The sequence below is a fragment of the Sardina pilchardus genome, chromosome 24 (assembly GCF_963854185.1).
Source record: "Sardina pilchardus chromosome 24, fSarPil1.1, whole genome shotgun sequence".
In the NCBI taxonomy this organism is placed as follows: Eukaryota; Metazoa; Chordata; class Actinopteri; order Clupeiformes; family Clupeidae; genus Sardina; species Sardina pilchardus.
The window spans coordinates 3,895,223-3,920,496 of record NC_085017.1 but is presented as its reverse complement, the minus strand read 5'-3'; the positions used below and the strand labels follow the sequence as shown (position 1 = coordinate 3,920,496).

Here is a 25,274-nt window from a genome sequence, read left to right as displayed (position 1 = left end):
TGTATAATTGAAACATCCTCGGACAATTACGAGCGTGACCTTACCCTGCATCTTCCCTGCAAAGCACTCTGGGTCCCTTGACAAAGTGCTGTATAAAGGCAATGTGTTGCTGTTGATGTATGAAGGGTACTATGGCATTTTAATGTTGTAGGACTTGTACAAGTTGTGTGCTACAAATCTATCAAGTATCAGACACATGAGTGTGATTGTGCTTTTCAGAGACTTTCTACAAAAGAGCACGGGGGGAATGAAGGTGATTAATAAGCAGGGGTGGAGATCAGTTTTCACTGAACTTCCTACTGTGCATTTCTCCTCTTTCTTTCTCTCTCTTCCTCTCTATCCATCTCTCTCTCTCTCCTCCTCGTCTATCATTGCTCTGGGTGTTTTTCTTGGTGTCTCTCAAATCCATCAATCCATGCTCTCCTTTTCTGTTTGTTTGAGGAAGCTGCAGTACAGACGTCTGTGTAGTGGTGTGCACCCCAAGATACGTCAACGCTGCCTTCAAAACAAAACGTTCATTCTCCGGGCAGTTTGAAGGCATCTGAGAAAAATAGTTTGTACACTTTTGAACAGTTCTTCATGCCTTGTTGCAATATTAAATTAACGTCCTAACTGGCTTTGTTCCTGATTCAAATGGATACCACCTCTCTGTTGGAACAGTTCTTCATGCCTTGTTGCTATATTAAATTAACGTCCTAAATAGCATTGTCTCTGATTCAAACGGACCCCATCTCTCTATCTGCCTTTCTGAGTCATCTCTTGCTCTGCACTCTTCTCTCTCTCTTTCCAACGAGGGATGACACAGCAGCTCCTGCAAAATCACCTGACCTGACATGAGATCAGTGCCTCTCCCAGACACCCTGATTTGATGTCAAGGATAAGTGAACGAGCACGGTTTTGTGTGTGTGTGTGCGTGTGTGCCTGCATGTGTGGTTTCTCGATATCACTAGTGGGGTCTTCCCCCATGCATGTTGGCGGACGTACAGTAAATGTGTTTTCCTCAGGGGATCAAAAAGTATATTTGCTTATACTATGCTAGTTTTTAATGGAAGCACATTCGGTAACACTTTACTTGAAGATAACTCTAACCCTAACATGTCACTCATGACATAAACCGAATAGTTAATGACGAGAGTGTTATGTTATGAATGTTTATGGCATGTTAATGTCACTCTTATGAAGATGGCTTCAAGTAAAGTGTAACCGCAAGCTCTTAGCAGTATGCTACAAGCCTAATAAGCTTATAGAAGACTCTCTGACACCATCATCAAGATTCACTGGACAGAAAACACAGCCGCCCACTGTGTGATGTCATCCTTCTGATGCAATGCTATGTCTACTTCGCAAGATTTATAAATAACAACTCAAGCTCGGTCTGATGATCTAAGAAAAGAAAGCGAGAGTGTTGTATTCCTGTAAGGCATGGCATGACAACATTGCTCAGTTTTGTTTTGGTTTGTTTTGTTTTCACAGGGAACATGCACAGTTTGCTATAAAGGGTCCCATGTATTTTTAAAGGGAGGTTTTTCTGCGGTCATGAAATGTTTACACCTCCTGGTGCCCACCGATGTGACTTGACTTGGGGGATGTGTGTGTGTGTGTGTGTGTGTGTGTGTGTGTGTGTGTGTGTGTGTGTGTGTGTGAGGGGGCTGAACCACAGCATGTGTGTTGTTGAAGCCCCCCGCTCCCCTTGATAATTATTATTAAAAAGACAGTGCCCAAGGCTACGGGAATTCAGACAAAGCAGAATGTGTTGTTTTCTCTTTGTGTTATTTACCGACCTGCCTTGTGAGCTGTTTGTCACCTATTGCATTTTTAAAGAGACTAAAACACACAATTTGTTGCACGGTCTCTTGCCAGAGGCGAGGTCGCCACTGCTCTGCCCAAAATGCCACTGCTGCTGTCATAGCTGTTCCTGCCTCTCTCTCTCTCTCTCTCTCTCTCTCTCTCTCTCTCACACACACACACACACACACACTCACTCTCTCTCTCTCTCTCTCTCTCTCTTAATTCAATTCAAATATGCTTTATTGGCACGACAAACCATTGATGCATTGCCAAAGCGTTCACAGGAATAATAATAATTAAACAAATCAATAAAAATAAAAATAATATAAACATATACAGACATTACAAACATTGGCTTCAATTTTTTCCCCCTTTTCTCTACCTCAATCTTGATCCTTCTCTCCCTCCCTCCATATCTCCCTCTCTGTCTTCCTCAATACCTCTTTCTTTCATCTATCGTTTCCTTCTCCTCATCCTCCTCCTCTTCTTTTCAACCATGTCGAGTTGCTAAGCTACGGGTACGCAGGCGATTCATATACATTTATTTTTGTTTGATTTCTTTTTTATACTGTATCAATTCCATACTTTAATGTATGTTTTTGTTTGATTTGTGTGTGTGTTCTTTACATTAAAGCTCATTTGCTTTACATGGGTGCAAATTATAGTGTGTTCTCTCCTGGTGTTAACTAGCATTACAGTCCATTGGAGTGAGGAGCCTTGGCTGAGCTAGAAACGAGGTGTAGGCCTACTGTGTCTGTTTCTGCCTTCCTGAAGTCCGACAGCGGCTGATTCAGAGATGCCACGTCTGTGTCTGGTGAGAGAGATTGGTGTGGGGTAAACAGGGTATCCCACCAACGACTCCAGGCCTGGTGGGTGCGTTCCAATAGTGTTGAATTTCCCCTTGGGGATCAATAAAGTATTTATCTATCTACCTATCCATCTATCTATATATCTATCTATCTGTCGAGTGTATCTGAAGAACTGGTCAGAGAGATTGCCTGGGACATCATTGGTCTTGTTTCTGTGGGAACTTATTCCTCCATGTCTACCGACTCGTTGCTGAGCGGTCATGCTAGCTGCCTAAACCGGCCCCTGACCGGCACAGATGAAAATGTGAGGGTTCTCACACTAGTGATGGAGGATCTGCTGAATGGCTTCAATATTTACTCTGCCCAGAGAGCAACAGCCGTCCCGTGTTTCCGGAGCTCCTACCAGGTGGGTGGACGTTCAAGACCTGACCTCATGTTGTGCAAGTTTGGCATGGACTGTTCAAGAACACAATCTTTCTACTTAAGGTGTTAAATTGCCAGGATAGTCACCAATGCCCATGATTTAGCCTATTCTTTTTATTGCGTGTGTGTGTGTGTGTGTGTGTGTGTGTGTGTGTGTGTGTGTGTGTGTGTGTGTGTGTGTATTTTGTAAATTGTTTTGTGAATTGCCGGTTGTATTTGTTATTGTCATATTATATATGTTAACATGTTATTATTTGTTGTAGCGTAATTATTTCAAATTTGTGTGATAGATAAGCTGGCAAGTCATGCCACTCTGCCCAGCACCTGGACTATTTTATTTATTGTTTACTGTTTATGAGGCCTATTCTGTTGGTCATGGGGGTATTCCATCAACCTCGCTAAACAAGGCGGCGCTCAACAGAAATAGCCTGGCTTGAACTAGTGTAGACTTCCACTTGAAGCTAAAGCCGTTCCATTAACTCAAGTTAGCTGCATCTTGCCCTCGTTTATTCAAACGAGGCTAAAATCAGCTTCATGTCTGCTCGTGCACGAGGTAGAAATGTAGACCAAAACCATAGATTGACGAAAAGAGGATGCATGTCGTAAAATTAAGGCAAACTAGAAGATTTCAGTTCGATTTACAAGCGCCATCTACAGGATTTTCATCGGAAGTAATCAAATTGAACACGAGAGAAAAAAATAGCCTAGATACAGTTGCCTAAAAAGGAGAATAACGAAATCGTAGGCCTAGGCCTACTGTAAATCGCTAAACAGTAATTATGATGGTTTGAATTGGGACTTTGATTGTCTTCACTCTGAACAAAACGAGTGAATAAATAGGCTATTTAAACTCAAAACAACTTTGGCAGCTATTCAACATTGATAACGTTTGTAGATTAAAAGGGTTCACTCTAAAATATTTTTTCGGTGGTCATAAAATAAATTAGTAGCCTATTGTCCTGGGAGTATTGGGAGAAAACCTATTGTCTCCCATAAGCATATAGTTCTGCCAAAGTGTTTGTGAAATATAATTATCTGAAATGCAATTTGGCTTTCAATGTCATTTCATGGGCCTAATTTAATTTGTGTAATACAGTTCGTTTGATATCCGAAACTATAGGCCTAATCAATAGACTATATGAAGCGGTTTTAATTATTATAGCCTTTACAGAATAAGCTGCCTCATCGTATAGCCCACTGACAGCCTGCCTTGAACAAGCTACTGTACATGACCCTTTATCAATAGTGATGCCTTTCATTAAAGAGTAGGCCTATAACTAAACATGGCAATATTAATGTGTTAACATAGCCAATATAAATTCATCGCAAGGGAACCGAACCCGAGAACACGCAAAACATGCTTCGGTTGATACCCTGTCACGCTGCGCACGACACCACGACAGACTTCCTCTGAACAGAAACGCAAGATTCCTTGGACCACACAGAGATCAAGTTCAAACAATGTAAGTTGCATAATTTTCAGAAATTCTTTGAAACTAGCGAATAGGTAGCCTTAATCAATGATTGCAACACTGTCGGGAAAAAAATTTCTCCTTCTACTTTTTAAGTTGTAGGCTAGGCCTACAGGTGACGAAAGCACAGGTTGACGGAACCAACTTTTGGGACTCGTTTTCCGACAGGTGGGTTTTTTTGCAACACAGATAAATTTAGCTCGGCAGTTAGCCTGCCACCGACCAGGTTAGTTCAGAAGCATATGTTACCCCAGCAACTCAGCTGAGATTCCTGTTAGCGGGAGTAATGGAACTGAACTCTCTCTAAAATTAGCGAGGCTTATCAAAGTTAGCCGCAATTTACGGTTAGCTGCGTTGATGGAATACCCCCCATGTCTCTCTGTCCATCACATGGTTATTTTTGTTTTTGTTCTTTGTCTTTGTTTGTAAACTGAGCATTGCTGTAAGAAGAGCTTAATGCTCAGTCATTTTTCCCCTGAATAAACAACAGTTGATGATGTCTATTCCCTCTTCCTCCTCTCCACCTCCACCATGTCTCTTCTCCTCCAGCGATGTTCTGATGTGATGTCAACAGTGGTGGTGTTGTTATTCTAGTGGTTAGTTGTTATTGTGTTGTTGTCATAGTACCCCAGTTGCCTCCTACAGGATAAGACCCCCCAGTGACCTGCAGTGTTCTGGGAACTCACGGCCAAAGGCAAGACAACCAGGACCAGAGCAACAGGCAACAGCATGGTTGATGACCAGGAATGGAGTGGAGGCTAAACGCCAGTTCCCAGAGGAAAGAAATTCTTAGAATGAGATCTCTTTTGTGTCTCATTTGTTTCTCCTAGACAATAATGAGATCACAATGATACAAAAATGAGATTATTGCCTTTGTCTCACGCTTCTCAGGTTTGTCTCGGGAGCCAAAGAGTTATGTTATCTCAGTGTAGACTCCCTTTGATTTATAAATGAGATCTCAAATAGGTCTCAAATAATGCTCAGTTTTGTCCATGTTGTATGTCTCATATTTTACTCAGGCTGAGTCACCACAGAGCTCTCCTTGTAAACTCAAGAAATTCTCATTTAAGTCTCTTTGGTAAATCTCGTGTTAGGCTCAGTGTAGACTCCCTTTAATCTACTAATGAGATCTCAGCTATGTTTTAAATAATGCTCAGTTTTGTCTCATTTATATGACTCATTCTTTACTCAGGCTGAGGCGCCAGAGAGGTCTCTTTGTAAACTCAAGCAATTCTCATCTCTATCTATTTGGTAAATGGGTCATTCCGTGTCAAATCAGATAAGATTGTTGCTGCACCGTCTCAGATTTTGTTCAAACTTTGTGTATATCATCAATGGGTCCTAAAACCAAGGCCTGTGAAATATTTCTGTGGAAATCATCTGTCTTCATATCTTTTTTAGACCTTGAAATTCTTTCATTTTTACAGCTTGAAAAACACATGCCATGTCTGGGCATTAATATCTTGACAAATATGTTCCCTAGCCTCCCCAAATTTTCTAGGGTGGAAGATCAACTCATAATAAGCATGTGTAAACAATTTAAAGTCTGTACTAAATGTCTCTTGACTCTCGAAAGGGCCCTCAATTTTGGAAAAAACGTGCATTAAGTGTGATATTAAGGGTATTAAAAAACTGTTTATCTTTTTCACTTGGTATCAGTCACTATCTCCTCTTCAAATACGGCAGTTAATTAATGTTTTCCCACAATTTGAAGTCTCCACAACAAATAACCATGACAATAATAACAATAAAACAAGGCATGTTTGTATTTTGTGTCATTTTCATGTAACTGAAATGCTTGAAATTGAAAAGGATGCCAAATACATTATACTTGAAATTATGTTTTAACCATTAATCTAAAATAGGCCTATCATTAGTTGGTGGCTTTTTTGCTATCCTTTTCAATATCAAGGTATTAGGAATTTCTGCTTCTTTTTGAATACGAGAAGTAAAATATAGCCTTTCCATTCCATTCAAATAGCTACCAGAGTTAATGCCTTGTAAAAGTAGCAAAATGCTATGGTTTTGCCAGAGGGGGGTGCCAAACTTCACTTTTTTTATTGTAAATGTTTATTCTGGTGTTACCAAAACACCTCTAACTACATGCATTTATTCTGTGAACGGGGCTTCGATGCAATATTAAAACTTTACACACTACATGTCCATATACTTTTCTATTTCCACATAGATTTTCATGATCCTACTACCTACCCCACATAGCTTTTCAGCTGCATGAAAATCCTTATTATTGTCAAATTAATTTGATTTGGAGACTTCACATTTTGGGACAACATTAACAAAGGATTATATTTCTATAGAAAAGACTCATTGATGGCAGGTGTGTCCCAATAAAAAAGTTTTGAGACCCTCAATATCACTTTTTTTGCAAGTTTTTTCAGAAACTAGGGACTTCTGTACAACCAATGAGACTGTGGTACAAACATTTAATCATTGAATCTTACTGAGAACATGCTTGTCTTCCATTCTATGAAGTTTAGTCAGGCTAGGAATGATACTTTTTAAGATATGAGTACCTTAACATGACCTCCAAGATAAGGTCATTTAGAGAGTGTAATATGGCAAGGGCAAAAAGACAATGAAAACAATAGAATTGAGCAAAAATATTTTACAGATTTTAGTTATGGAACCTAAACATTGTGTAGACAAACTTTGAAGAAAATCCGAGTCGGTGCTGCAACCATTTTCCTGGATTTTGTCTGATTTGACACGGAATGACCCAAATCTCAGATTTGGCTCAATCAGTTCCATAAAAGATTCCTCAACACATTTCTTACCAAAAGATTTTTTTACCAGTGTTATTATACACTCTGTACATGTGTGTGTAGCTGTGCTGTGTGTGTCTATCCACGTGTGTGTGTTCGTGTGTAACTGTGCTGTGTGTGTCTGTCGACATAAGTATGTGTGTGTTTGTGTGCACTTTAAGAGTCACTGCACGAGAAAACCAGGCAAAACCAGCAGGAGGTAGGAAGATGGGGGTCGGCCAAATCGGCTCATACTTTGTATATGTGATAAGTATGTGGAACTATGAACAGCCATATACTTAAAACCCTCAAACTCTTTTGTTGTGGAGTTCTGGGGCCCCTCTCAGAGAACCTCAAAAATCCAACAATTCATGGCTGAAAATGACTGAAATTGCCATTTCTACCCTGATTATCCTGATAAAGATATGAACATGAGCTTTAAGTTTCCATAGAGCTTAGGTAGAATAGTTTTAAAGACCAAAAGGTGCACTAGGGGGTTATCTGCACCAGTGAAAGCAGAATTTTCATCCCTCTAAAATTGGTCATTTTTAGGAGGCATTATCTCACATTTGCAGTGGCTTTGGTGGATGGTTTTACTGTTGCTGGACAGAGGAACATCTTCTGATTCAAAAACAATTGTCGTCTATTTGGGCCACACATAATGTGCGCTGTGACAGGAGGGTCTTTACAGGGTTTTTTTTCGGGTTTTGGAGTATAATAAACCAGGTAATAATATCTCAATATAGGGTAATTTATGGTCAATTTTTGTGTCACTGTATGACAAATTGTTAAAGAAAGCTTTAATTAACTAGAAAAGCACTCAAAGAGTGCAGACCTCTGCATGCATTGTTGTTCTTGGTTGTCATACATTTGAAACTAGACTATTCAGATCGCCACCGAGTGGCCATACCATGCCATTACATCGCAAACATCTGGCATTACATCTGTTTGTGATGTAATGCCATGGTATGGCCATGTGATGGCGATCTGAATATGGTTTATCATAGGCCAAAACACGACAAATCCTGCTAAAGACCCTCCTGGCACGGCACACATTATGTGTGGCCCAATTAGACGACAATTGTTTTTGAATCAGTAGATGTTCCTTTCTCCAGCAACAGTAAAACCATCCACCAAAGCCACTGCGAATACGAGATAATGCTTCTTAAAAATGACCGAAATTTAGAGGGAGGAAAATTCTGCTTTCAGTGGTGTAGATAACCCCTCGGTGCACCTTTTGGTCTTTAAAACTATGCTACCTAGGCTCTGTGGAAATATAAAGCTTATGTTCATATCTTTATCAGGATAATCAGGGTAGAAATGGCAATTTCAGTCATTTTCAGCCATGAATTGTTGGATTTTTGAGGGTCTCTGAGAGGGGTCCCAGAACTCCATAACAAAAAACAGCTGGAGGGTTTTAAGTATATGGCTGTTCATAGTTCCACATACTTATCACATACAAAGTATGAGCCAATTTGGCCGACCCCCATCTTCCCACCTCTGCCTGGTTTTCTCATGCAATGACTCTTAAACATGTATTAGGCTACACAGTCCTAGATAGGCTAAATTAGCCAGAATAGATTGTCATGTTAATTAAAGGAGAAATTATCAATAACTGAAATCAAACTAAAAAATAAAATTGTTAGATTAATCTTTTTTTTTTATTTTTTAAATCATTGTTTTGTCCAGCCCTCTCATGCTCATCCAAACCTATTTGTTTCAAATTAGAAATGAGTCTCTATAAACACAATACCCAAATACAGACAGGCACACAACTGCAAGCCACACACACACACACACACACACAGCACAGCTCAGGGCCAGAGTGGGACACTTAATTTTACTGTGAAATGTCAAGTTTTAGCGGCCCTTGAGGGGCGTGGGTCATTCAAGTACACTACATCACATGCCTACTACTATAAGAGAGATGGGATAGGAGTTTATATAGGAATGGCCTCCCCTGAGCTAATAAAAGATTTTTGACAACTTTGGCAGACTATACATTGGGTGGAATGGTAATATTTCATTCATACATTTCAGGAGAAAAAGTATGACTTCAACACACCAATTCCAATTCCAAGGCCATTTTATTTCTGCACATAGCATAGGCCTATACAGTACCCGAGTAAGGCACAATAGCTGCTAGGCTACCACTGTAAATGTGCGCTTTCTGTCCTGTGTCTGCGGGATTTGAACGCTCCTCTGGTTTCTCTTAACAGGGCTATTTGCTCACTGAAACTGAGTGCTAGATATTCCATATGAGGAGGACCCAATACAATGATTTAATGATATTTTATCTTCGAGGGCTTTTGAGATTTGGGGTTATAATCTTACAGTCAAATTGATTATTATTAGCCTACACATCTCCCTTGCACACATTCATGGTCATGGTTGTGGCACTGGAGAAGGGGCCGCTCATTCACTTCCGTAAATGATTGCAAAAATAGACTTAGTTGCGACTTCCGAAACATTTTTGTGAGTGCTACTTTGTTCATATTTGGGAAACTGCGAGTAAGGGGCCGAGACCGCACAGCCCAGGCTGCAGAGGTGCTGCGAGGGCGCAGCAAATGAACTTCAGAAACAATATATTTAAGCTCACATATTCATACCGGCCCAAAACGTTAACGGCCCACCGGGAATCCTCCCAAATCTCCTGATTAGCCGGGCCTGGCACAGCTGCAATACACACACACACACACACACATGCAAACAGAGACACAAACACATACAGTGCCTATAGAAAGTCATCATACCCTTTTGAAATACTCGCTTTGTCTTAAAGCCTGAAATCAAAACCGATTTTTAAAAAATCTTTTTCCACTGATTCCACTGAAATTTAAAGGGTTTTGATTTCAGGCTGTAAGCCAAGAAAAGCAACTATTTCAAAAGGGTATGATTACTTTCTATAGGCACTGTACATGTAGACAGACACGCACAGCACAGCTACACCCAAACACCAAAGACAAAGACACACACACTCATACGCACATCCACACTCATACGCACACACACACACACACACACACACACACACACACACACACACACACACACACACACACACACAAACACACACACACACAAGCAGACACAGACACAGACATTTATACAATAGACATAGAAAGGCACACAGCTACACACCACACACAAACACATGTAGACACACACACACACACACACACACACACACACACATATATACACATACAGAGCAGAGACATAGACTCACATAAATTCAATACCCAAACAAATACGGAAGGAGGTTCTTTGATTTGTCTACAATGTCAGGTGTTGTATTTGCTGCACACGACGAACAGTGTAATTAGACTACTACACATGTAGGCCAATGTATGATTTTGGTGCTTTTGAGTTATTAAATAATATAAGAGTGTCACACAATGGTTAGCAAGGACCTAATGGAAGGTTAGCATGGAAGGTTTTGAATATCCAAACCACACACCTGCAAATATCATGTTTTCTTGTTTGGCTACGTTCCGCAAAACTACGTTTATTAATGAATTAGATCTACATGTCTCTTTATTAAAAGTACGTTGGAGGTAGTCTTTTTCTAGTTTAACATGTTTGATATTATCGGAAGTCTTTTTAGTCGTGGCTCATGCAAATAGTGACATGAACATTAAAAATCAATAGTGACCTCTCTCCAACACCACAGGAAGGGGCAAAATAGGCGACAGCTGTAGCCTATATGATTATTTGTTATTTCATTTCTTATAAACTATTAGTCGGCTATTCTTGTGACAGAACAGCCCTATAACTATTAGGGATGTCACACATGAAACAGTGCTGCAGAAACGCGATAGTTTGATATGAGTAGGGTATCGCATGAGTTCCTGTTGATGTAGTGTGCGATGGAAATAATTTGAATGAATCTAGGCCTAGCAGTCTAGTAAATGTGACCCACAGTCTTTGCAAAATCCTAATCTGAGACTGGCCTAGTCTTTCAAAAATCTTTTCCAAATCTTTGCTAAGTCTGTCAATGTAAGGTAGGCTTAAGTTGACACTTGTCAGTGTCCATTCTTTTGTTGGTCCAGAGTTTATTTTTACTGCATGAACGGTGTTTATAATCTCGTTCAGAGAGGGTGAAACCGAAGCCAGTCAGGCTCTTGGTTCGAGAGGGCTCTGGATGCAGCCTGCGGGTTCAGTCCTTCGGGTACCCATCTGACGTCATTACGTCGGCAGACGTCTCTCCCTGGAAGTCCGAAGTTGCCCGAGAACAATGGCTGCCTGACGACGGCTGTTTGACTGTTTGAAAGCCAAGGTAAGATAATAAATGTAAGATGTAGTTTGTCTAAATAGTTGGCCAGCATTTGTAACTTTGTAAGAAACATTCCCGTCGTCCATGTTTAAACTTAACGTTCGTGCTGAGGATGTACTAGGTTGGGGAATACCCGCAGTATCGTTAGCTATCGTGCTAACGTTAGAACCATAGACTGTAAAAAATATGGACAAAGCGTCTGTGACGTCACCCATAGATTTCTGAAGAACTCAAATGAAGCCGTTTATGGGGGGTATGCAAGGGGGCAGGCATATTCCCGGAAGTAGAAACACGAAATGAGCTGGTGATCAACACTCTGCTAACTCCCTTGGACGGCCATAGATTTCAGATTTTTTTGCGATCCCATAACTTCATGTAACATGTGCCCTTTGTCTCCCTTATAGCTTCTGTGTATTCTATATAGGGTATCGAAGGCAAAATTAATTCACTTCTTCCCCGTATATTACGTTGGTTTCCCGTAAAGAAGTATTTTAGCATGTCTGTTGTAGGGAAGCTAACGTTCGCCCGTAATGTTTGGATAAGAAGCTGAGTGAGCCTGCACGAAAACCATGACGGAGAGTCATTAGCAAGATCAGTGAAAATGCATGTAGCCTACGGTAGCCTACTGTAGCCTACGGTTTGATATGGTAAAGCATTACCTAGAGGCAAGTACACATAATAATAATATTAAAAAACGAACGTTAACAATTTCAGAGGTTTTCGATCTATCAGACGAGTTACAGCAGGCTAACGTCACAAAATGAGTTTGAGTCTGCGCAGTACGATGAACAGGAAACACATTTTTGTTTCAGCCCCCTCTCATTGAGAACGACGGAGTCTGTTTGTCCATTTCTTTTAGGTCTATGGGGGTATGGGCGGCGCCATCTTGGGAAACGTTGGGAAATCCTAACCACGCCCACATTCTGGCCAATCCAATCAAATGGGTGAAAGGGCGGGCTTTGTGCGAAACTGAGCCGAACAGGTGTTCTGTTCTGCTCGGCTTGTTCAGCTAAGCAGCTAATACGTTACGAGACTGGCAAGCTTGGCTACTGCTACGTTTACTGCGAAGCCACCGAAGTCGAAGACTGAGTCTAACCCACCTGAATTTCCTGGTAAGTTGAACCGTGTTCATGTATGTCTCTTAAAGGCATGTGTTCAGACATCTTATGATTATGTATCCTGCAAGCTAACCGGGTAAACTCATGTGAATAGTTAGTGCTGCTAACAAGTTAGCCTACTATAATGAACGGAGTTGTGTTTGCGCCTTCTAGCAGGTGAAATAAGCTAGCTGTTAACGTTACGTTACCCCATTTACAATAAACGATAGAGAAAGTTAGACTCCACTACAGATACATTGATCTTTAGCTTTAGTGATTAACGTTACCCATCTCTGTTCTCATTTTATTATTGGTAATGTAGTTATGAAACGTTGAAACGTATGATCCTGAGACATGAATGTGGCGGTCATTTCATTGTAACATTAACAATAATTTATGTCAACATTAAGCTCGCTTTATTCCGTCAAGTTATTGACAAAATCTTAGTCAAGTATTAGTTGTACAATATTGATGTGTTTTATGTTTTAGCAATAATCATGGGTTTCATCAGGTCCCTTTCCACAGGTGTATTAATCAAACACCATGCTGTCTGCATGCATAGTCAAGGTGCTTGATTTTATACACCTGTGGAAAGGGACCTAATGAAAACAATGAATATACAAGGGTGTTGTGTTATGGATTATGCAATGAGTAAAACTAAATACAATTTTAGAGCAATGATTTGCACAATATGTAATTTTACTGTCAAAATCACACTCGTGAATACTGGTGATTACAAGTGTTGTTAGTTGACACTTGTGTTGTACTTGTATTGCATTTCATTGTAGGTTACACAGGTATGAATGTAATTAAATGTTTACCTTTCTATTTTGGCAGTACCTAATGTGTGGATCATTGAAGACTGCTATGTTTGCTGTGGAGAGGAGGTGGCAAGGAGGTCCCTGAACTCTAACCTGGGACTAAATGCAGGTGAAATGGCTTGGCTGGGGTCGACTGAGGTGGCATAGCATCCTTCTCCTTTTTGCCTAGTCCCTGAAGAGTGGATTTTGCCGCAGAGATGAAGCAGAACCTGTGTGATCTCCATCCCCCCCACATGACCATTATCATATCTGCGTCATCGATGGGGATCCACAAACCCCAAGAAGATCGAGTATGGGTGAACAGCAGCTTTGTGTTGGGTCTCATGCCCCATCCACACAACTTTGCATTGTTTCTTAGAGACCAGGTTAATCTGTCTGGGGCAATGAATATTTTTAAAATATTGTTGAATGTCTGTATCCAGCTGAATTCAGTAGGCAACCTGCATTTTGATGGCACTGAACTTGCACTTACAAATGGTTATGGAACTTTTCTAAGAGATGCTGTTACTGATACTGATGGACTGTTACACCCTTTCCTTTACTTATGTCAAAACCAATGTCTGTTCATTAACAAAATTACTGTTGATGGCACTGAAGTTGAAAATAAAAACACAAATGTTTATGGGACTTTTCTGGTCAACTGTGACCTACATTTAACTTGTGTCAAACCAGTTTTGTCTATGCTGTCAAACATTTACGATTAAATTGCAGTGGGAGCAAAAACAATCAGTAGGTTGAATTAAAGACCCAGATGCGGAAGTACATTTGCATATTTACTTATGTCTTGAGCATTACAGGTAAATAACACAATGTTGTAAGCTAGTAAATAGTCAGTATATAGACTGCTTTGCAAACTCAGATGTAAATAAGGTAATCATGAAGGGGTCTGCTGGTGAAGAGTCTTTGATATCAGAAGTTGTCACTGGTCGAGAACTGTTAGGAGCCAGCTCCTCATGTTCAGCACCCACTGGTTCAGCCTGGCTGGATCACCTAAAGAGAAACTTGACACAGGCAAGAATGGTAGATTGTTAATCATTGTTATAATCAAATTATTTGAATTACACTCCAATGTGGGACATATCAGTCTGTTCTTGTGTTGCATATATTGATTTGGCACACGCATATGTTACAGTACACTTTTGTTTCCTTGTGTCTAACCTATAACTGACAATGGTATGTTGACTAGATGTCGCTCGTTATCACAGCTCCCGTGTTCAAAGTCTACAGTCAGGTTCATAGCGGTTCACCTCAGCAAGAAGAAAGCAAGCCGTTTAATGTGAGGATTGAGGAATCTTCGGCTTAGGTTAATGTCTTCACAAACGTTGTGATCTTATATGCAACAACCGAGGCTGTAAATTGACAACAGACTAAGTATTCCCTAAAGGTTTTTTGAAGAAAACACATATGTTACCCTTACACAGTCTGTTTGTTGATTACAGCTAACTCAAGTACCTGGGCTAGTAACATTAACATGAAGTTAACTCACAACAGCGGTTTTCACTACATTTCTTAAATGAATGTTTGTGGGTGCTTCTGCCATTAGGTTTCAACAATAAGCAAATTAGTTCATTACTTCCTTAATGTTACACTTACGTGGGGATTTCCGATAGTAAGCCAGCATGTTTGCGGTAGGTTAAACCAGAGACATACCACAGACGCTAATTTGTCCTAGCGATTTATGCTAACGTTAGCTTGCTACTGATGCTAAGGCTAACGTTCACATAAGCTAGCAGCTACGTGAAATAATAGTGGAATGTCACTTACCGGAAAACTAGAGTGATGTCCTCTTCTGGTGTCGGTTAGTACAGTTAACAGCAGAGATATTTCAATAAAAATGTTCAGAGAGGATACGGTGATGAATATTCAGGATCACGGCTGAGACGTCCACTCGGCTGGCAACGTCAACCTCGACATTGGTCAGCTGTCAATCAAGTTGACGACGTCATTCATTTTTTATATCCAAATGCGATCCAAACTAACGAGTTAGAAAAAAAATCACCCCCCTCACAGTTGTCAGGGACCGGGAAACTACCGAAAAATACAATAAAAGTCCATGGGACCAGGCTTTAAAAACACGAATTTACGCCGTGAAAACGGACATTTTAACATGGGCGTCTATGGAAATTTGCTCTGTTTTGGGACCAGTCCCCAGCGGATTTTCGAGGTATTGCAGTTTTTCGAACTTCCGGGTAGGCTTCATTGTTCAGTTTAGAATGTTGCCGCTTGGGTTAGAACTAGCAGCTAGTTTAATGATAGCTAACGTTAACGTTAGGTTAGCGCACTAGCAACTTTTAGCACACGATATCAAAGCTGACCAAACTCTTTTTCTGTTAAATAGTGGGATTGAATTCGTGAATACAAGTGTTGGTCATGTTTTACTTTTCTGTAAGAGACGTGTAGGTCGACGAAGCTTGCCTGCTGTGTAGTGTAACTGTAACGTTAGTGGTTAGCTCACCGTCAATCTGTTTAAAAGGCAACAAACTTTTCTGTTGAAAGTTAGCATTCGCCCCCACCATCTAACTGCTAGTGCTAGTGCTAGCTGCTACCTTAATTTGAATTTCGTGGGGAATATAATAGGCCAGTCAATCTAGCTCAATAAAGGGCCAAAAATGAAACTAATTGCAAAAGTAATAGTAATGTTTCATACTTTTTATTGATCCTTATACCCTCCTGCATCACATAAAAAAATCTACCCATTTATATTTAATGGAACATACGTTTCTTCAAGGTCAAAGGTAGCAATTTCCAATGCATTTTGCCATTGGGATTTAATGGGTAAAATTTTAAACTATAGATATCAACTTGAAACTTTCTCAGTTGTTTACTCACATTAAGGCAACGATTTTTTGTATTGCAAGTTTTCTGAAATGTGATGTTTAGATATGCAAATGAGACCAGTTTTACTTAAATATGCAATAATTTGCATATATTTCTAGAAAACTAAATCTGAACAATAGGTACAGTCAGCTTCAAAATAATTGCTGCATTTTGCTTATATGTTGGATACCAAAAGCCTATGCAAAGGGAATATTAGATAACACTTCATATCACCTCAAAAATGAGGAAATCAAGTCAAGTCAAAATCAATGCGTTTCAATGGAAGTACAGTAAAGAACAAATGATTGTCAATGATATGGTATGATGGAAGTATCTCAATGCATGCCAAGTCACATATGGAAGATATTGACCTTTAGACAACATATCAAGTGACTTGGGATGCATTGAGATACTTCCATCATACCATATCATTGACAATCATTTGTTCTATAATGTACTTCCATTGAAACGCATTGATTTTGACTTGACTTGACATCCTCATTTCTGAGGTGATATGAAGTGATATCTAATATTCCCATTGTATTTTGGCTTTTTGTATCCAATATATAAGCAAAATGCAGCAATTATTTTGACGCTGACTGTACCTATTGTTCAGATTTAGTGTTCTAGAAATATATGCAAATTATTGCATATTTAAGTAAAACGGGTCTCATTTGCATATCTAAGCATCACATTTCAGAAAACTTGCAATACAAAAATCGTTGCCATAATGTGAGTAAACAACTGTGAAAGTTTCAAGTTGATATCTTTAGTTTAACATTTTACCCATTTCACCTGTAGTAAATCCCAATGGCAAAATGCATTGGAAATAGCTGCCTTTAACCTTGAAAAAAAACTATGTTCCACTAAATATAAATAGGTAGATTTTTAATATGTTAATTAGATATACCTAGGGATCACAAAAAACTTGGAATGATTACTATTGCAATTGGGTCATTCCACGCCAAATCAACCAGAGCCCACGCACTTGCGTCTCAAAAAAATCTGAAAAAAATACCATGTGTGCCTATGTTACCCAGGAGACACTCTGTAAAATGTTTTTGTGCTAAGATCAATACTTTTCAAGTAACAGCCAGTTTTACAGGGGGAGGGGGGTGTCAAATTTGTTCTGCCTCTTTTTTTTGTCAAAGTTCACAAGCTCATTGCTCAAGAACTAGAATCTGTAGGAGGCTCAAATTTTGCAGGCTGGTGCATAAATAGGAATAGTATGCAGTAAAATCACCACGAGTAGTCTGGATGATCCTGCATGGTCATAGCAGTCCCTCAAAGTTGATCAAAATTTTATTGGAGTTTTTGGCTGGGTTCTGTTTAGGCCTTCAGAAGACACATTTTTACTCAACATAGACTCTTGGGTTTTTTTTCTTATTGAGATAAGTAGAAACACTCTCCGAAAAAGCAATGAAGAGAAAAGGAAATCCATCAGGGACTGAACTGCAGACCTCACAAGTTTGAAAAATAAATTTGGTTCTCATATTCAGAGCACCCTAACACCTTGTGGGAATATACAAAGATTTTTTTAATATTTTTTTCTATAATCTGCATTACCTCTTCTTTTTTAAAACACCAATTTGACTTGTCTTATGCAAATCTTTCTTTTTCATTTCCCACCCTGAACAAGGGCAAAATGCTCCATAGAGATCTATTGAGAGATTTGTTTTGTATAGAGTAACCACTAGGTGCCACTAAAATCACTGAATCACTAGTGCCCTATATGTGGAGAGTATCGCCAACTCAAATCATGGGCGCCATCTTTACTACCGGAAGTGACGTTCGTCTCAATGATGGTCAATAGGGAGAATATGACATGTTGAAACAAATAGCTTAACATCGTCATAAACAAGCCTATAAATGTTATAATGTGCATCACTATCCATTAAGATGTTAATGCTGTTGCAAATACGCTGCATTATACATTTTGAAAAAATTAGCAAAGACCAGATAAATAGTAATAAACGTTGCCTAGTCGGAGCCAGCTAGCTCTGAAAACGCCTACGAGGCGAACTTTGTTTATCCAATTTCTTACAGCAGTTAGATATTAGTCTGAGGAAACACCTTGAAATAAGGCAGTAAGAGAAAGCTGAAAGCTTCGTTTTGGTGAAATAAGCCTGTTTAGGGCACAATGAATAACATCTTACCTTACTTAAGCCAGCGATCCCTACATGTTGCAGCAACTCTTTGAATCACTGTTAGATTTGACGTCTGACCTCCAGATTCGGATATAATGTATTTCGACCGTGCATGAGGCAAGACTAAAATATGCTATTTATTTTCTTTTTTATCAATAAGTATGTTGTTTCAATAGACTCTGGGACAGCAAAAGAAAATAGTTTTAATTGAACATTTTTTTTTAAATGTTATTTAAAAAATATATATATTATTATCATAAAGTTAGGCTATTATTATATAAAGTTATTATTATTACAAAACTACATGGAGGTCACCATTAGTTTGACCTCAAACTTTTCCGTTAAATAATAACTTACCCCTATGCACAAAATCTGCCAGACAATAATCACATTTTTCCCACTTCCATCACTCTCCTGAACTGTTTTTGTAATTGGACACCACCACCTTGGCCATAAGTTCAACTTTTACAGACTAAATCACATGCTTCTTGCACATCTCTTGCAATACATTTTGGACTCAATCTATTGGTAGGTGCCTTATGTATATTGTGGTGCTCTAGTATGCATCTTCTGACTGCATACTACTGTATGTCTAATTGTTCCAACAGCTAATGCCAGTCAAATTCCTTGTAGATATACTTGGCCAATACAAGCTCATTCTGATACTAAAACACACAAACTTGCTAGGTTTTCAAAAATATTTTTCAATAAAATATATTTCCATTTATTATAATCAAATTAAATAATCAAAGACAACAATTTCTGACTTGTGTAACAAACATTTACAAGACCATCAGAATCTAGGCCTATATGAAATGCAATATAAGCATGAGGGATTAGGATGAGAGATCTCCATGTGCTCTTTTCAGGTGTCACATTGTTGTCCTCCACCAAGTCCATCCCTTCATGGTCCTTTACATGGCCTGATTAGATGACATGGAGTTGATCAGCTGTCTGCGGTGTCCTCCCCTCAGACCAATTGTACCTTTGTTCTCGTCCTGCATGTAAAATAATGAAACTCTTGTCATTAAATGGGTAGATGTACATAAAAAATACCACTATTTCTACCACTGTAGTAAGGACTGCTCTTCTAAAAAATCTGAAATGTGCACAGGTTGTCATTAAATGTGTATGCTTCTACACCACACTCATTTATCTGTCGCACACTCTCTCACACACACCCACAAAACATGGGACACAAAGGGAGCAGACCATGAATCTCCTCTCTCAGCCTCAGACTTGGATAATACAAGGCAGTACCATTTAACACCACACACGCTACATCCTCCTAATAATTTTACTAATGACATCATAGCAAAGTGTACCTGAGAAACTGCAACTAAGTGCCTTAATTAACCAAAAATATAAACATACTAATGTTAATGGTAGAACACGATGAAGAAAGGAAGCTGTTGTTTATCTTGACTTAAATTGATCCAGCTGAGGAAAGCACTTGTTCTTTGGAAGGAATTTCAATTTGTCTGCATGCAATATTGACACCGATCACATACCCTGTCTGTGTATAGTGTATTGTGCACACTGTGGTGGAGACTTGGGTCCATGTTGGGTCCATGTTGACTGGGCTGATTTGGTGATGAGGGGTGTCAGGCATCAGGGGAAAGGTGCTGAAGTAAGGAGCAGCAGCAGTAGCCTACAGGATCTTGAGGATGTTGAGGCGACGGGGCAGGGACCTTGAATCAGCAGGCAGCTGTATCCCTCTTACTTCACCAGCCACTGACTCTTCTCTACCTACATCTAAAATAACAAAAAAGACAAAGAGGAAGCATAATATTTACTATATTGCTTTGTTTTATAATACAGACATAATTCATCACCTTAAACCATGATTCAATAAAGCATGGCACACTCACTAGAGGGCTGACAGATTGAAGTATAGCCTACACAACCAGTGTAGAGCTGAAGTCTGTATTGACACCACTTAATAATTCGTGATTAGCACACCACCTACCAAGTTTGACAGATAGCTAGCAAACCATATCTTCAAACTATGCTGTGTATTTCAACAGATTTATTTGGACAATACTGTGCCTAGGCTACTGGTAAAGTTTCTAACAACGTTGATAGAAAGACTAGCTAACTTGCAAACTGCAATTATCCGACCAGCTATTTCAGTCAAGCAGGAGGACATTCTTAAAATAGGCAAACAAGACGTTGTCTTATTTTGCTCGACAAGAAAGAAAATGCAAAACTAACAAGTTTATCAATGATTACAGATCGCTATGTTACCTGCTAAGCAGCTGTAGCACTATTAGCAAACACACACGACACAACACTACGTACTGGCTGCTTGTCTTAATAGCCACTTTAGCGCAAAAATGCAAGGAAATTAAGACCATAAATGATAACAGTATGAGATGAAAAACCTTATTTACCAGAGTTGTTCCAACCGTTTTCCTTTTAGACAAGGTTAAGACGAACGATGTATGATGTAGCAGCTATTCGCTGCTCCTCCAGAAGTGGCATCTCTCCGGGTAGTTAGAAACAAAATCCATGCTGCAAATGTCTTAACAAGTCGTATCACTAAAAATGCTTATGACGTAAACGTTATAATGTTAACGTTATCAGAAAAGTTTCCAGTGAGAAAATGGGTCGCTGTATGGTGAAGATATTAAGACTTAATGCCAACGATACTCAAACACTGCCATCTGAAAGCATTAGAAAGCATTCTAGTCAAAAGTACTGTTGGTAGTAAAAATGGCGTCCATAAAACACGTGACCACCTCTGAACCAATCCTTGGCAGAACTGCTCTGAACATTCCAAACACAGTTGGCGGTACTCTCCACATATAGGGCACTATGAATCACTGAAATTGCCGGGTGGGGACAAAACATATTGATCTCAATGGTGCATTTTGTCCATGTTTAGGGTGGAAAATGAAAAAGAAAGATTCGCATAAGACAAGTAAAATTGGTGTTTTTAAAAAGAAGAGGTAATGCAGATTAACGAAAAAAATATTTAAAAAATCTTTGTATATTCCCACAAGGTGTTAGGGTGCTCTGAATATGAGATCCAAAATTATTTTTCAAACTTGTGAGGTCTGCTGTTCAGTCCCTGATGGATTTTCTTTTCTCTTCATTGCTTTTTCGGAAAGTGTTTCTACTGATCTCAATAAGAGAAAAAAAATCAAGAGCCTATGTTGAGTAAAAATATGTCTTCTGTAAGCCTAAACAGAGCCCAGCCAAGAACTCCAATAAAATTTTGATCAACTTTGAGGGACTGCTATGACCATGCAGGATCATCCAGACTACTCGTGGTGATTTTACTGCATACTATTCCTATTTATGCACCAGCCTGCAACATTTGAGCCTCCTACAGATTCTAGTTCTTGAGCAATGAGCTTGTGAACTTTGACAAAAAAAAGAGGCAGAACAAATTTGACACCCCCCTCCCCCTGTAAAACTGGCTGTTACTTGAAAAGTATTGATCTTAGCACAAAAACATTTTACAGAGTGTCTCCTGGGTAACATAAGCACACATGGTATTTTTTTCAGATTTTTTTGAGACGCAAGTGCGTGGGCTCTGGTTGATTTGGCGTGGAATGACCCAATTAGTTATGGGTCAAACGCTAGATTGGCTGGCCTATAACCGCTGGTCAGGTTTTAGCTTGCCGTTTGGCGTTTTCTTTAATGTGTCAACGTCCTTATTTTTTTTTTTCCATAAAGGTTATCAAGGAAACAAGTGGTGTACTGGATGAAGTTTGATGGACTCTTCTGATCAGGTAAGGAAAGGTCCTAAATTAATGAATATCCACAATTACATTTTGATATATTTTCCTTTTTTTTCAAGTCAATGAATCAACAATTCCAAGAGGTGAAACAATGCATTTTCGACATCAACCAGTAAATTTAGACGTGTATATTAGAACATTTTTCACGATTAAATGATCTATAAAACATTTGGCCACTGTATTATTATTTCAGATGATCATGTTTTGACTTAACTCTTGTTTTGTCTGTGTCATGGTGATTGTAGGTGCTGCAGGTCTTCCAGCTACTGTTTGGAGAAGATATTTCCTCTCAATTTATGGAAGTAGGGAATTTTTATGAAGGCAGAAATCAAGGATTCAAGAACCCAAGTTGGACTCTTGATTCCACTGAGACCACTGTGTGCATTTTGAAATGTTCCAAATGTGTGTCACGTCCATACGGAAGAAGTTCCAAGCCCACAAGTGAGTTCACTCACCAGATAGACACACATACGCATATAACACTAATATGTGTGCATGTATTTGTGTCTGTAACGGTTAGTTTATCCCCTCCTTTCATGTGTCTGTTATGACTTTGTAGTGGGCTCTATGAACTGTCCAGGGCAAAGTCGGTCTACCCTGATGACACTCCCTGTTCCTTGATGGTAACCATGGCTGCTGCCCTCAACGTGGTGGGTGTGGACTATAGGGTATGTTATTGAGCATGCTCTAATTTGTTTGTCATAAGTGCTATGCAATACATTAATCCAGAAAGTAATCATGATTATTGCAGTTACTTAAAAGTAGTCTTGAATTTGCGATTAGCCATGTTTTACCAATTCAGTTTGTTGTACAGCATGCATCATTTTGTTTATTCTTATTTTTATTGACAGAGCCCTCAGAAATAAACTGATATCAATAATTAATATGGATGGTGATTGTGGCAAGGGTGCCTCCATAAGGTAATTATCGTTTATATTTGTACATCTGATAGACTTACCTTGCTTATTTTTTTTAATTCTATGATTTTACAGATTAATCAACAATAACTAATTGTAAGGCAATCTTTTTTTTTTTTATTATTATTTTTTTTTAAAGGTGCCATCCAGAAGCCCCAGCCTGGAGCCAGTGGCTGCTATTGCAAGACTCATGGGGGATGATCTGCAGGCAAAGCTACGATTAGGTATGATAACACACAGACATGCAGTACTACTGCGCAGAAGTGTAGGGTCACTTTCAAATGGCCTCTCTATTAAACTAAATAAATAAATACCAAACATATCTAAGTGCACTCCCAAAGTTTCTAATACAAGTATATGTTGTTCACATCTGCATTACTTATAACTATTGTGCCTGACTGCTTGTGTGGGTTTGCTTTTATGTGTCACACACAAGCAGAGTAGTTTGCATTGATTATATTCATGGACAGGGTCAATTGTAATGTATGCTTCCTTTCTCTTTCACAGACACTTGACATTTACTGCGAAGGGTACCATCAGAGCACCTCTCCCTACCCTGCAGGATATCTATACCAGAAAAGTACAACAACGGCCCAAAACTATTTCCAAAAGACATTTCACACCCTGACCATGGACTGTTTAAACCACTGAGGTCAAGCAGACGTCTCTGTTCCCACATGGCTAAAACAGAAAGGAAACAAGGAGTCTTTTCTCAATATGCTGCTCCATCGCTCCACCCCTGAAACATCAGTTTCGATCTTGAACACATGAGGATGTTGCCTCAAGTTTGCCTGCAGACAGTCAATATAGACAGGTGTGTTGTTTTGATTTGATGTTTAGATTGCCATGCATACAGTATCTTTACAATAATGATGGAACAAATTCTCATTTGGTTTTACCTACATTGGGATTAAAGGAACACTTAACCGTTTTTTCATATTAAACTACATTATTCCCTTAACTAAGACGAGTTGATACATACCTCTCACGTTTCAATGCGTGCACTCACTGGCTCTGGCGCGCGGCGCAACTTTGATAGCACTAAGCTAGCCCAATGCATTCATTAGGATCCAAACACAGATGAAGTTAGAAGCGACCAAACACCTCCATGTTTTCCCTATTAAAATACAGTTACACGAGTAGTCACACAACCAAGTATGGTGAGACGAAATAAAATGTGGTGCATTTGTAAGCAGGTTAGAGGGATAACTATATTGTGTGGCGCAATAACATTGGGAGCACTTAGACTCTGCGCAGTAATATCCTCACTCCAAAGTGAAACTGAAAGTGCAGGATATTATTGCGCCACACAATATAGTTATCCCTCTTACCTGCTTACAAATGCACCACGTTTTATTTTGTCTCACCATACTTGGTCGTGTGACTACTCGTGTAACTGTATTTTGATAGGGAAAACATGGAGGTGTTTTGTCGCTTCTAACTTCATCTCTGTTTGGATCCTAATGAATGCATTGGGCTAGCTAAATGCTATCAAAGATGCGCCGCGCGCCAGAGCCAGTGAGTGCACGCATTGAAACGTGAGAGGTATGTATCAACTCATCTTAATTAAGGGAGTAATATAGTTTAATTAAAAAAAAAAACGGTGAAGTGTTCCTTTAAATAATTTTGATTCTAAGGGCTCTCAGGGAACAAGGAGACGATGGCCCATGGGAGCCATGCAGTTTATTTATTTCAGTTAGCCTATTGGCTGGTTTCATTCTCATTGAGCTCAATGCAATTCAAACCAGCTAATAGGCTAAATGAAATAAAACCATGCCAATCTCTTGGTATGGTGAAGGGTGTGTGTTGATGTGGGGTGATTTTAATTCCAGAGTCCAAGGGGACATAGTGTCCTGGATACATGAAATAACTGGCATTTTAAAAATAAAACAAATACAAATCTGCTAACCTCTATGGAAATTTAACACATAGGTTAACATAGGCATTCCAATACTTATATCCCCTGTATTTTAAGGAACAATTTATTTATTTACGATACATTATTAATTCACAAAGAAAATGTATGTCCTTAAAGGTTGAATATTTCCTCATTTTTTCATTTAAAGCATTAAGAGCAATTTCCAAAAGATGATTTTATATTGTCAACTTTAGCTTGTGTTCCAATACATTTGGGCTTGACTGTATGTCATTATTTATTAGTTAAATGTTTATGATTGCTTTTTGTAATGTCTGCAC

At 39.2% G+C, this 25,274-nt stretch overlaps 1 long non-coding RNA gene across 1 annotated transcript; it reads left to right on the top strand.

The window, feature by feature from the left end:
- The first annotated feature begins 11,425 nt into the window (after positions 1-11,425).
- On the top strand, positions 11,426-24,093 carry LOC134072898 (uncharacterized). Its single transcript, XR_009937219.1, has 7 exons — positions 11,426-11,533; positions 22,097-22,152; positions 22,407-22,602; positions 22,721-22,829; positions 23,013-23,081; positions 23,218-23,302; positions 23,586-24,093. It is a non-coding gene; the product is annotated as an uncharacterized LOC134072898 (long non-coding RNA).
- Positions 24,094-25,274: the final 1,181 nt, after the last annotated feature.